This window comes from Oryzias latipes, chromosome 15 (assembly GCF_053564925.1).
Source record: "Oryzias latipes strain Hd-rR chromosome 15, Olatipes_Hd-rR_3.1".
NCBI classification, from domain to species: domain Eukaryota; kingdom Metazoa; phylum Chordata; class Actinopteri; order Beloniformes; family Adrianichthyidae; genus Oryzias; species Oryzias latipes.
Window position 1 is genome coordinate 7,407,349 of NC_136251.1, and position 11,029 is coordinate 7,418,377.

The following is an 11,029-nucleotide window of genomic DNA, read 5'->3' on the forward strand; positions in this document are numbered from 1 at the left end:
GCACTCATGCCATACATTCGACCTCTAATTCACTGTATGAAACTTTCATGAGCCCTTTGTGTTTTGGTAACAGCAGCATTTCCATAAAAGCACAAATGCAATACAATGGTAAAATGTTTGCATCAGAATAAAACAACATGGTGGTGGTGGTGGTGGGGGGTGTTTTTTAGAACTGCTGCTATACATATAGGCAGGAAAAAAAGCAAAGTGCTTTCCAGGTTTGGTTGTAATGCAGTGGTCAGTTCATCAAGATGGTCTTGGACGGATTGTTTTTTACATTCCCTTTATCTTGATTGGCAGTTGGAGGTTAAGTCTATGAGATACATTCATCAAATTCCGTCCTATCTTCACAGAGGAGATAATAAGGCCGGCGGGAAAGAAAATCTGCTGTGGCTGTGTTAGAGTTTCTCTGTGGGAAAAAAGGAGTTTCTGTGATTGCAGCTTGTCTGCTGGTAATAAGATTCATCTTAGATGAGCCTTGATATTTACATGAATCTTGTTGCTATGCTACGACTGTTCAGACTTTGTCCACTTTAAACTAATATTTCTTGTGGCTCTCATTTAACAGTAACTCTGTTTTACAAAGTATACAGGTTTCTATCTAGTTGTAAATTTGAAAATTAAATGATGTTTTGAAAAAAAACAAATAAGAGGTTTGGTTCTAAAACCCAAACACAGGAAGGCTTACTCTGCCATTAAGACTTGTTCAGCATGGGTGGATTTGAATTATCGATGTTGAAAAAAAAAAAAAACTCTTTAACACCAGAGATGTTGCCAGAGGCACCTAAATAACACACACTCTTTAACTTACAGTAAATCTTAGACCGTCGACACGATCAACATGAATCAGCTGATTCTGCCTTTGCAGATCGGCTTTGTGTCAATATGCATAACACAACTGAAAATTCTGCTGTATCTCTCTACGACAGAGTCAGCTGATTTATGCTGATTCATTTCTTCAACCAGCATTTATCATCAGCCATTGTGGTTGTGATGGTCACTTTTATAACCTTTGGGCCCGGCTTTTGTGTGCTGGCACCTGTTTACCTTTCTTTGCAGGAGCTGTCGCTTCTCAGATCTGCTGTGAACTGGTGAGGATCAGCTGATTGAGGCCAGGGGATGTAATCAGCTAAGCCTCATTTCTACTGAGCAGTCCGGTCCGGTCTGTTCCGGTTTAGAATGGTCCATCCAGGCAACTCAGCTGAGCTTTTCTACTCAAAGGTGGACCGTCACGGCGCATGCGGGGTGAAGCTAATAACAACAACATGGAAGTCATCCAGCGGCTCATTTTTCTGCTTGGCATTTGGTTCTTCATGGATACAAAGCATTTAATGTTGTTTGAGAGAAGATTGTGGGCAGCAAAGAGGAATACAGCCACTTTCTTGGAATTTCTTTTGTCGTGATGACCTTCAGCCAATCAACAGGTTTCAACAGTAGCTTAGCCCCAACCAGTATGCTCCATTTTTCTATGGACCTATAATGGGGGTCCAGAAATGGTATAATTTGGTCAAGCTTAATCGGTCCATTTTTTAATACAAATGCTCAAAATACTGGACTAGACTGGACCGTACCACTTAGGAACAGAGAACTGTTAAAAGACTGGTGGCAGAGAGCAGTGTGTAAATTCTATGAATCCCAAATTTTAGTTAGAGTTGCAAACATTTAAGTGGAACTTTGAGCTTTGCAGTTGTTGTAAATAGTTGTAAATTAAACTGGTTTGGGAACTTGTTAATTGTTGTCTTCCGTTCCTCCCTGCGTCCCCTCTGTTTAGTGTTTTCCTTTTGTTCATTTTTGTGACGGCCAGCTCTGAGCAATAGTTGGTAGTAATTGGAGGCTCGTCAGAGATCAAACGGTCGGACCGCGTCTACCTCTTCAGGTCGGTGCAGTTTGTATTTCTTTTGTGCCACCCTCAATCTTCATGTGTTTTTTCACTTCATCCCTGTGCTATCTTAGATGACCCCACCCTTACTTTGACGTGTTATTCCTACCATGTCAAAGGTGGATAAAGGTGGAAAGATGTCATGTAATCCATGGACACCAGTGAAGATCACAAATCCTTGAAGAAAAAAGGTTCAGAGCACTGTCTAGTGGGTCTAGATGACCCAACTCCCAACGTTAAAGTGCCTAGGATACCACAAGGGTTACATAAAAAGAGGAGTTTTCCCCAGACATAGTTTTGGTCCTTCCATCGGATGCGTGTTTGTTGTTTTGCCTTTTTCATTCTAGGGCAGAATCCTAGGTGGAGATTTATTCTCTGTTGGGGGGAAGCATGCAGCATTGACGCCGCTGCATTTCTGCCTTAAAGTCGCCTCAAACCACAGTAGACAGGCAGGTTAGGAGAATGTCAGGCAGGAGTTGGTTTGTGTTCATCATTAAGACCAGGAGGGTGTTAATGTCTACTTTTAAGGTTTTACTGATCAACACTTTCCTCATTAATTTTAATATACAATGCACTGAAGTGAGAGAATACATTTCTTTCTATATTTTATGCAGTTTGCAAGTATGGCATACATATTGTAGGAAATATGTCAACCAACTGCAAAAATACAGGTGATTTACTGGCTGGCAAAGTGTTGAAATAACTAAAGTAATCTAGGATGAGGTGTTACATAATGTAGCGTTATGAGGTGTGAATGTTGTGACAGACTGAGGTGGGAGGCCTAAATAGACAGAAGACAGCTTCAAGGGAAGGAAGACTAGACGTGTGAAGGAGCAAATCAAGAGAGGAAAGTGAGAAGGAGTGTGCCTTTAAATCTGTTTAAGATACATGTAGAGACACAGAGTAGAACAGTGTGATAGAAAACCAAATCTAAGATTCTGTCCTTTGCTGTGAATCAGGAAGCCTAAAGAGTCATTCATCTAGAACCAAAAGAACCGGCATGTAGATCAATTCTACACAAACATATTCAGACTGCAATTATGTTATTATTACAAGGTTACAAAGCTGGATGTGTTCGAAGAATTTGACACCCAACAAAATCAAGCTACCTCTCTCCTCAAAGCAACATTACTTTTAGTTTGATCTACTACAGATTGATGTCTAAAAAAAAAACAAAGAAAATAAACTGACAAAAAGACCATGTTTACATCTGTCATTGTGCCTGTCAGACTCCTCCCCCTCCAGCTCTGCCTGCTGCTCCTCCTGATTGCCACCAGCTGACTCCACTCTCATCATCTGCTCTGCTGCTTAAAAGGAGACCCATCGCCACAGTTCAACGCCAGTTTGTTGCCCCTTATGGTGACTAGCCCTGGTCCGAGTTACGCGTTATGCCTTGCTTCATTCTCGTTCTAACCTTATGCTCCTTGTCCCAGGATCATCAACCTACCACGAGTGAAGTCAGCGTGGATCATCCACTCAGCTGCTCAGGAACCCTGAAGACACCACGGCTATCGCTAACCTTATTAAGCCCTCCAGCCACGCCACCAGTCACGTCCACGTCCGGACCGCTTCCTGCCTCAATCAACCTCACCTCTGGAGAAACAATAAAACTCTTCTTACCTGAAATCTCACCTGTCTTCGTTCTGGGTTACAGCATCTGCGTCCCACCCACCTGCAGTATCACGACAACATCAGTACAGTCAGGAACTGCCACTGATGTTTATAGATAACGTTGTCACGATTTTTTGTGCTCTTAGTAAACATTGCTATTAGTAATTGTTAAATATAAGAAACAAAGAGATTTCATACAATTTCAGGAGAGTTTTTTTTTTTTACTGTAATGTACCTCCATCACAAGACATGCAGCTGCTGTCTCTGATTAATTGTATTTTATGATCAGAATTCTTTCCATGAAAACATGTTAAACGGACAAAAATCTTTGTTTTTTTCATTTCTATAAACAAATCAAACTACACGGGTTATGAAAAGTAACCCCACTCTTTCTTTCCACATTTAATTCAATTCATTATCTATCTATAAATCATAGATACAATTGATGCACATAAGTTATTTAGGGTGACTCTTTGAAATGACCGCTTTTCTAAGCAGGGGATGTGTTTGCATCTTCAGCTACAATTCTGACTGATAATGTATAAATTTCTCTGCAGCCTGTCTTCTAATCCCAAATTTGAGATTTAGAGTGGTTTAAAGTCTGTTCACATGTACTTCACATATTTGCTGAATTTAATTGTAGATGCTTTCAATAAACCCTGATGAGATGTTGCTTACATAAAAAAAGCAACTCAAACATCTGACACCTCTCTCATTATCCAAAGGCTTTTATCTCTCTCTACTCTCAGCTTTCTTCATGAAAGCATCCTTTTTATCTGGCGATTTGCTCAAAGCATTGTCTTGAGGGGTGACGTTTAACTCTCGAGTCGGTCCTTCCTCCTTCCTGTGCAGGAAGTTGTTACAATTTTTTTTTTTAAATGCACTCATTGCGCAATCAAAATTCTTGTCTCCTGCTGTGTTAATAAGGCTGGAGTATAATGCAGATTCAGAGGCTCTAGCATAATATGTATTTTTTTTTCTGCCTTTTGCACTCACTCTGATCCTTTCACACTGGATTCTGCAACCAGTTATCAAAAAAGCCATCTATTGTTGTCTCTTTTTCCACTAACCTGGGGCCAATTTTCTATGATGATTTGCTGCTCCCAAAAAAGACTGACATTGACTTAGTTCCACTTTAATTATTTGTCTGTGTTTTGCATGACCTGCTGATTTTGACAGCAGACCACAGCTGAAGGTTGGTCTGAAGGCTCACTGGAATTTTTATCTCCCATCACATGCTGGGTACTGCGTCCTTCTTTTACACATTTGCTCTTTAGAACATCCTGCGCAGGATGTTAAACCAGGGGTGCTCACACTTTTTTGGCATGTGAGCTACTTTTGAGTTAACAATGTCTTGAAGATCTACCTGTGTACCACAAGATAGCACAACGGTTATAGTGCGGCAACAATGGGATGTTTCTGCATTTAAACACACATCAATGAGGCTGGATTCAGGTAAATGCTTTCATAGGTTATGTAGGGAAGTTCTATTTACATGTTCTATCATGAGTGAGTTTTACAAAAGGTGCACCATCAATGAATGATCTAGTCATGTATACTTATGTCATAAATAAGATACATCAAACGATAAGGAGCACTTATCGTTAGTGTGTTCACAATACCCCTAACTCCCAACCTTCTGATTAACACTAAAAAAAATAAATAAATAAGTAAAAAACAGTCCGACATTGAAGTTAGCTGTGTTAGTGTATTCACAAAAAACCCAACAATGTTTGCAGCAAAATTAGTCCATCTATAAGGTGCTCTGGATTAGAATGCGCAGCTGTCGTTTTATGAAGAGAAATAATGCTTTAGTGCAACTAAAGCATATGATGCACATTCAAGAACGAGCTGAGCCTGGGGTCTTAAACGTGTACAGTGTTCCTACTAGACTGTAGCGAACCGATACTAGCCCAGGCACTCGCACTTGGAGAAGGCTTAGTGTGCAATTTTGAAGCTATGTGCAAAGCTCATAAATCTTGCTCCAGACTTTTTCTTTCACAGCTTTAATTCAGATACAGGAAATACTTAGTGTCATAGAATTCCGGCCGTGCACAAACTTAATAAATTTCTCCTTCATAATCACTCTTCAAACAGTTGGCACTTCTGTGTGGTGAAAAGGACAATATCCATGAGTCACTACAAATCAGAGTCCCTGATTGGTCAAAGTTCAACTAATTTGAATTTTTAACGCATGTTCCATGGTCGGGTGTTTAGCATGTAGAGTCCAAAAACTGACTTAAAACCTTGTGTAGCAACGTTTGAAAACAAGAGTTTTGAACACAGGAACACGAAACGTGCACATATGCGCGCTTACATTGACCTTTTCTTGAAAGTAGTCGCTTAAAGTCCTTGCGCTCCGCCGACCAGTTTGTGTTAATGGTCCCCAGAACCAAGCGCATGTTTCGGGGGGACCGTGCGTTGGCTTTGTTGGCTCCTAAGCTATGGAATTGTTTCCCTCAGCAATTAAGAGAGTTTTAGAAAAGAATTGTTCCTCCATTTCAGTGCTTCAACATCAACCTAATCGTGTTATTATGCTGGTTTTAATCACTGTTTTAAAAATGTTTTATACTTTTTATTCTTTTATCATTTATGACTCAACAAAGTTTTAATTTTGTTTTAATGCTTTTTATTCTTTTGTGTTTTATGTAGTACAACGTTTTGTTCTCCCCGTGTAGCAGCAGCACTTTGGGCTGACTTGGCTGGTGGTGGACGGTGCTTTATAAATAAATAAACGATGATAATGGTGGTTGAACATGGGTTGGCAGGGCTAGTGTGAACAGCGCGGAAAACATAGTAAATGTCTAAGACGAAAATTTACATTGTTTTAGTTTTTAATATTTTTTACAAAATGTAGTTTTGTCACGCAGTTATTAGGCATCACTCTGGTTCTAGCACAAAACTTTTGAAAAACAAACATTACAACTTGTCGAAATCAATCTGTTAACATCAAATGAAGTCCATCTCGATTTCTCTTAAGGAGGTTGGTAATGGAGTGCTCTTTGAGAATTCAGCAAGTATATTCAAAATATGTCTCTCAATGTGCAGAAAACAGATAATCTGAAAGTCTGATGTTGCAACCAGGTCATCTGCAGATTCACCAGCATGCAATAAACCCCACATATAACATTCACAAAGCACCCATACATCCTCAAGAAGCAGTTGTCTGCTTCTGAAGTAACTCCAGTACATGCAGGCAGAGATAGCGAGCCACACAGACAGGCTCGCTTTGCAAAACACCTATGGGGCCGATGAGATCTCACCCGGCATGTAATCAGAGAATTTCTACCAGAGGAATATTCACTTTTCTATCAGTCTGTTGCTCCAAGCCTCACTTATCACTGTTCCCTTCTCGTTCCTGCCTCCTCTGCCTCAGTTCTCTTAAAAGCAGATGTTGCCACTTACTAAAGTAAACATCAGCAGATGGAAATGGACTTATTGTGTGTGTTTGTGGTGTGTGTACCGTAAGTATCATTCTGCTGTGTGTTTGAGACTTTTTTTTTGTTCACAACCACAGATCTTTCTCTTCTGGCTTTTCCCTCTAAGAGCAAAGATCTATTTGTCCACACACACACAAACAGACACACAACCGCTCACACTTTAATGGACCAAAAGGCTCCCATGTGTCCGCTGGGGGAAAAAGCCAATCGTCCCGCTGTGGCATAGCTGCTGTATGAAAAATGTATGACAGGATATGACACAAAGCGGGATGGATTTCTATACCAATGTAAATAAACCATTTCGTCTTAAAAGCACTCAATACGTCTTATTTGTTTATATCTGTACTTGATTTCTGACCCTGCCTCCTTTAGCTACCTAATTTCATGAATGTTGCTCTGATTATTCTGCCCTTCTACAACCCAGAATGCTAGCATCCCGTCTGAAATATCATCAATATTTAATTAAGCAATTATCTTTTTAGGACACAACGGAGATAAGGCAGTGAAAGAGGCTTATAATTTGGCATCGGTTCATGGATAATCCTCTTGTCAAAATGGCCACCTCTGGAGCAGTGTGACTTCCCACCCACCTAAAATCCCACAGATGCAAAAAGCGGGGACTGTGATGGTGCCAGGATTGTTTTGCTGAATTTAGTTTTTCCTGGCTGGGCTGCTGCTTTCCCACAATGTTCTTACCGACCTCATTTGATGATCACCCCGCTGGTCTGCGATGGTTACAGCAGGAGGTGCAGTCACCAGACAGCAGTGCAAACTTTGATGTCAGCCAGAAAACAAAAGAGAATCACCTCCTGTTAACCGAAATACCTTTTTTTTTATTGATCACAAAAAAATAGCTTTGATTCTTTATGTCTGCTACCTAAAACTGTTTGCTGTGTGTAATTTATAGACGGCAGCCATTTATTTTTACGTTATTTTTTGTATTTGTTCTTTCTGTAAACCACAAAAACAAAACATTGTCACTGCAATTATATTTTAAACATTCCTTTTTGGAAGCAGAACAGCTATCTTCATTTCTCTCCACCGTTTATGGGTGCACAAAACATTTTCCAAGAACTTTCTGGTATCCAGCAGATAATACGACTCCACCCTTTATGTAAAGTTCTGAACTTGAATCATAAACTCTGACCTTAACTGAGTCTAGTGCAGTTCTTTCTATGCTTTTTTAATGATGCCTTGGCTGTGTTTTTGAGACATTTTGTTCAGTCCAAAGCTACGTTCACACTGCCCTCATTAACGCATGTTCAAGCGCTGACTTTCAATGAAAATTCAATGTAAACATGCATATTAAGCTTGCGCTTTCTAAACTCTTGGATTTATGCGTAACTATGCATAAATCCAAGAGTCCAACGTTTTTGGGCTCCACGTATAAAACGCGCATCCATCAAATGTGTGTTTTATAAACCACTGTGAATTTTGACCAGCCAGGCTGTTGGGATCCCTGCCTCTGTTTCTTTGTGTTTCTCCTGCTCCACCCTCTTCTCAGTTGGAGACACTTCCCTCATCAGGACAACTGACAGTCTGTCTCCTCAGCTCCAAGCTCTCAGCCCAGCTTCCAAGCCCTTAATAATAAATAAATTGTCATTAACCAGTTTGGTCTCTGCTTTTTGACCCATCCAGCCTGCTCCTTACAACATAGGGATTCAGATTTGGTAGTTATGTATAAATGGCGTTCCTTTTAATTTATTGAAGTGTCACAGTTTGAACTTCGTTCATGGAGGAGAAATTAATAATTGCGTTTTGTGCCCAAACAATATATAATATATATGAAACCAAATATTTCATATATTGGATCAGAGTAGTCTACCCTGCGACAGACTGGCGACCTGTCCAATGGAACAGAGTAGTGAAAGAAAAAGCCTGGAGCAATATTCAAGAGATTTGTTTCGCTGTGACATTTCACACCTGCCTCTTCCAACTGTAGGTGGCAGAAATGCCCTAGTAAATGGTAGAAAAAGAAGAAGCCCCTCTCTGACATGAACTAAACACACATTCAAGAATGTGTTTTTGGTGCATCCTCGAATGTGCAAGGATCTGGACCTTTGCAACCCTTGTGCTATCCTAGGCACTTTAACATTTGGAGTTGGGTCCTCTAGACCCACTAGACAGTGCGCTGAACCTTTTTCTTCAATGATTTATGATCTTCACTGGTGTCCATGGATTACATGAAATCTTTCCACCTTTATCCACCTTTGTCATGGTAGGGAGAACACGTCAATGTAAGGCTGGGGTCATAGGATAGCACAAGAGCTAGGCATTCTCCATTTGTGGGAAATGCGTCTCAGTCTCATGTTTGATTCAACACATCCAGCAATAATCAGAGGTGGATACAGAATCATACTAGTTCCTTGAAATGTGAATTGTAATAAATTCTTAACAAATACAGAGGCTACGGTGTCTGTCGAAAGGGCCAAGGAGATGTATGCTTCAATTTTTTTGGTCAAAACTTGAAATAACCGAAGCTCCAGTGTCTGAATATTTTCTGGTTCAAGAACTGCATGTGTAGTGATGTAAACACTTAGAAAAAAGATCAAAGTCTAAATTCAAGAAGTTCTCCTCAATCCTTTTTGCCACATTCCAACCAGATGAAGGATTTCTCTGTGAATCTGTCATTTGGGATTTTTGTTGTAATATCCGAAGGTACTGAGATCTTTCATAACTTGAAAGTATCCTTGAGCTCCTTTAATTTTTAACACAAAGGTCATTCAGTTCTTTCTTGGAGGAAAAACTCCCTTTTCTCAAGGGCACGAGGCCTTCTAATAAACTTTCAGCAGCTCAAATAGACCTATTAAACCTACGGTGAATTTAATAGCAGGACACTATTAGAGGCATCCGGGGCAAACCACTAATGTTCGTCTTCCAGCGACTAAGGTTGAGGCTGAAGTCAGAGGCAGCACCTTGTTAGTTTCACCGTTGGGCGGGAGGCCCAGAGCTGTGTTAATCCACACTCAGAGGGAACTGCAAAACATCTCCTGCTGACAGTACTACAACATTAAGCACATAGTTCATCCCACATGCTTCAATGTAGCATTTCTTTCCTGTTAAATTGATTAGGAAATGTTTTAAGGTGAGACTAGAAGAAATCCAGACGAGTTCTACCTGAGACTTTTGCAAAGCTTTCTTTGTCTTCAGCAGAGGCTGGGTCAACACTTTCTAAGGCAGCTCTTGTGTTTTACTGCATTAAAAGCCTACTGCCTTTAAAGTCTGCATGCCTGGGGAAGCTCTTGTACAGCGAAATCCCCATTAAGACAACTATTATATCTGTGTTGTTGTTGGAGGTGATAAATCAGCAGCTCTGAATAATTTAAAGGCAAGAAAGAAGAGTGCTCTAAGAGATTTAAAAGTGCTGCACTGAGAATGGAAAGCTCTGCCTCTTCCTGGCCATGCCTCAACCATCTCCTCAATCACCCCCACCCTGAACCACCATCAGCCTCCATCTCTTCCCTAGTTCTCTCTTTAGTTGGAAGGGTATTGAGGATTTGTATGGTCAAAAACTGTATGTGTGGACTTGTAAATTACCCGAAGCAAGAGGTTATCAAGTCAAACGTTGATTTGGCATGTATCAAATATAAGACCGTTATCTTAATGAAGTCCCCACAAGGCTTAAACGAAGGGATTTTATCTATTGATGGAATTTCTTTGATAAGGATTATCAATAGCTGGATAAAGAAGAAGAGAAAATCTGCTTTGACCTTAATTTTTGTGGCGGACCCCCCTCCCCCCCCATTCCCACACAGCAGAGTTTTTCTTTCTGCTAGTTTTCTGCCAACACCTTGTGTTTCTAAAAGGTCAGCTTTTCAAGATGTGAAGCAGGTCTCCAAGAGGCCGACCATTACCTGCTGTTTACTCTCTCTGCAACAGAGGACGGGATTTTTCCATAAATAAAGAAAAAGGAAAAAAAAGTCCATTCAAATCCTGATACATTTTAAGTAATGAACATATTCACTCATTAACTTACATACCACTTTACAAATAATAGACTAAAATATTTTGTGGGTAGAGTCTGGTGTTATTACTAATGTTAATACTAATGATTAGTCTAAAAAAATACATCTTAAAATGTGGCCTCATTTTTACCCAA

At 40.2% G+C, this 11,029-nt stretch overlaps 1 long non-coding RNA gene across 1 annotated transcript; it reads left to right on the plus strand.

Moving 5' to 3' along the window:
- Positions 1 to 667: 667 nt before the first annotated feature.
- LOC144984182 (uncharacterized) lies at positions 668 to 3,499 on the plus strand. The gene is made up of 2 exons (XR_013647884.1): positions 668 to 3,238; positions 3,313 to 3,499. It is a non-coding gene; the product is annotated as an uncharacterized LOC144984182 (long non-coding RNA).
- The last annotated feature ends 7,530 nt before the right edge of the window (positions 3,500 to 11,029 follow it).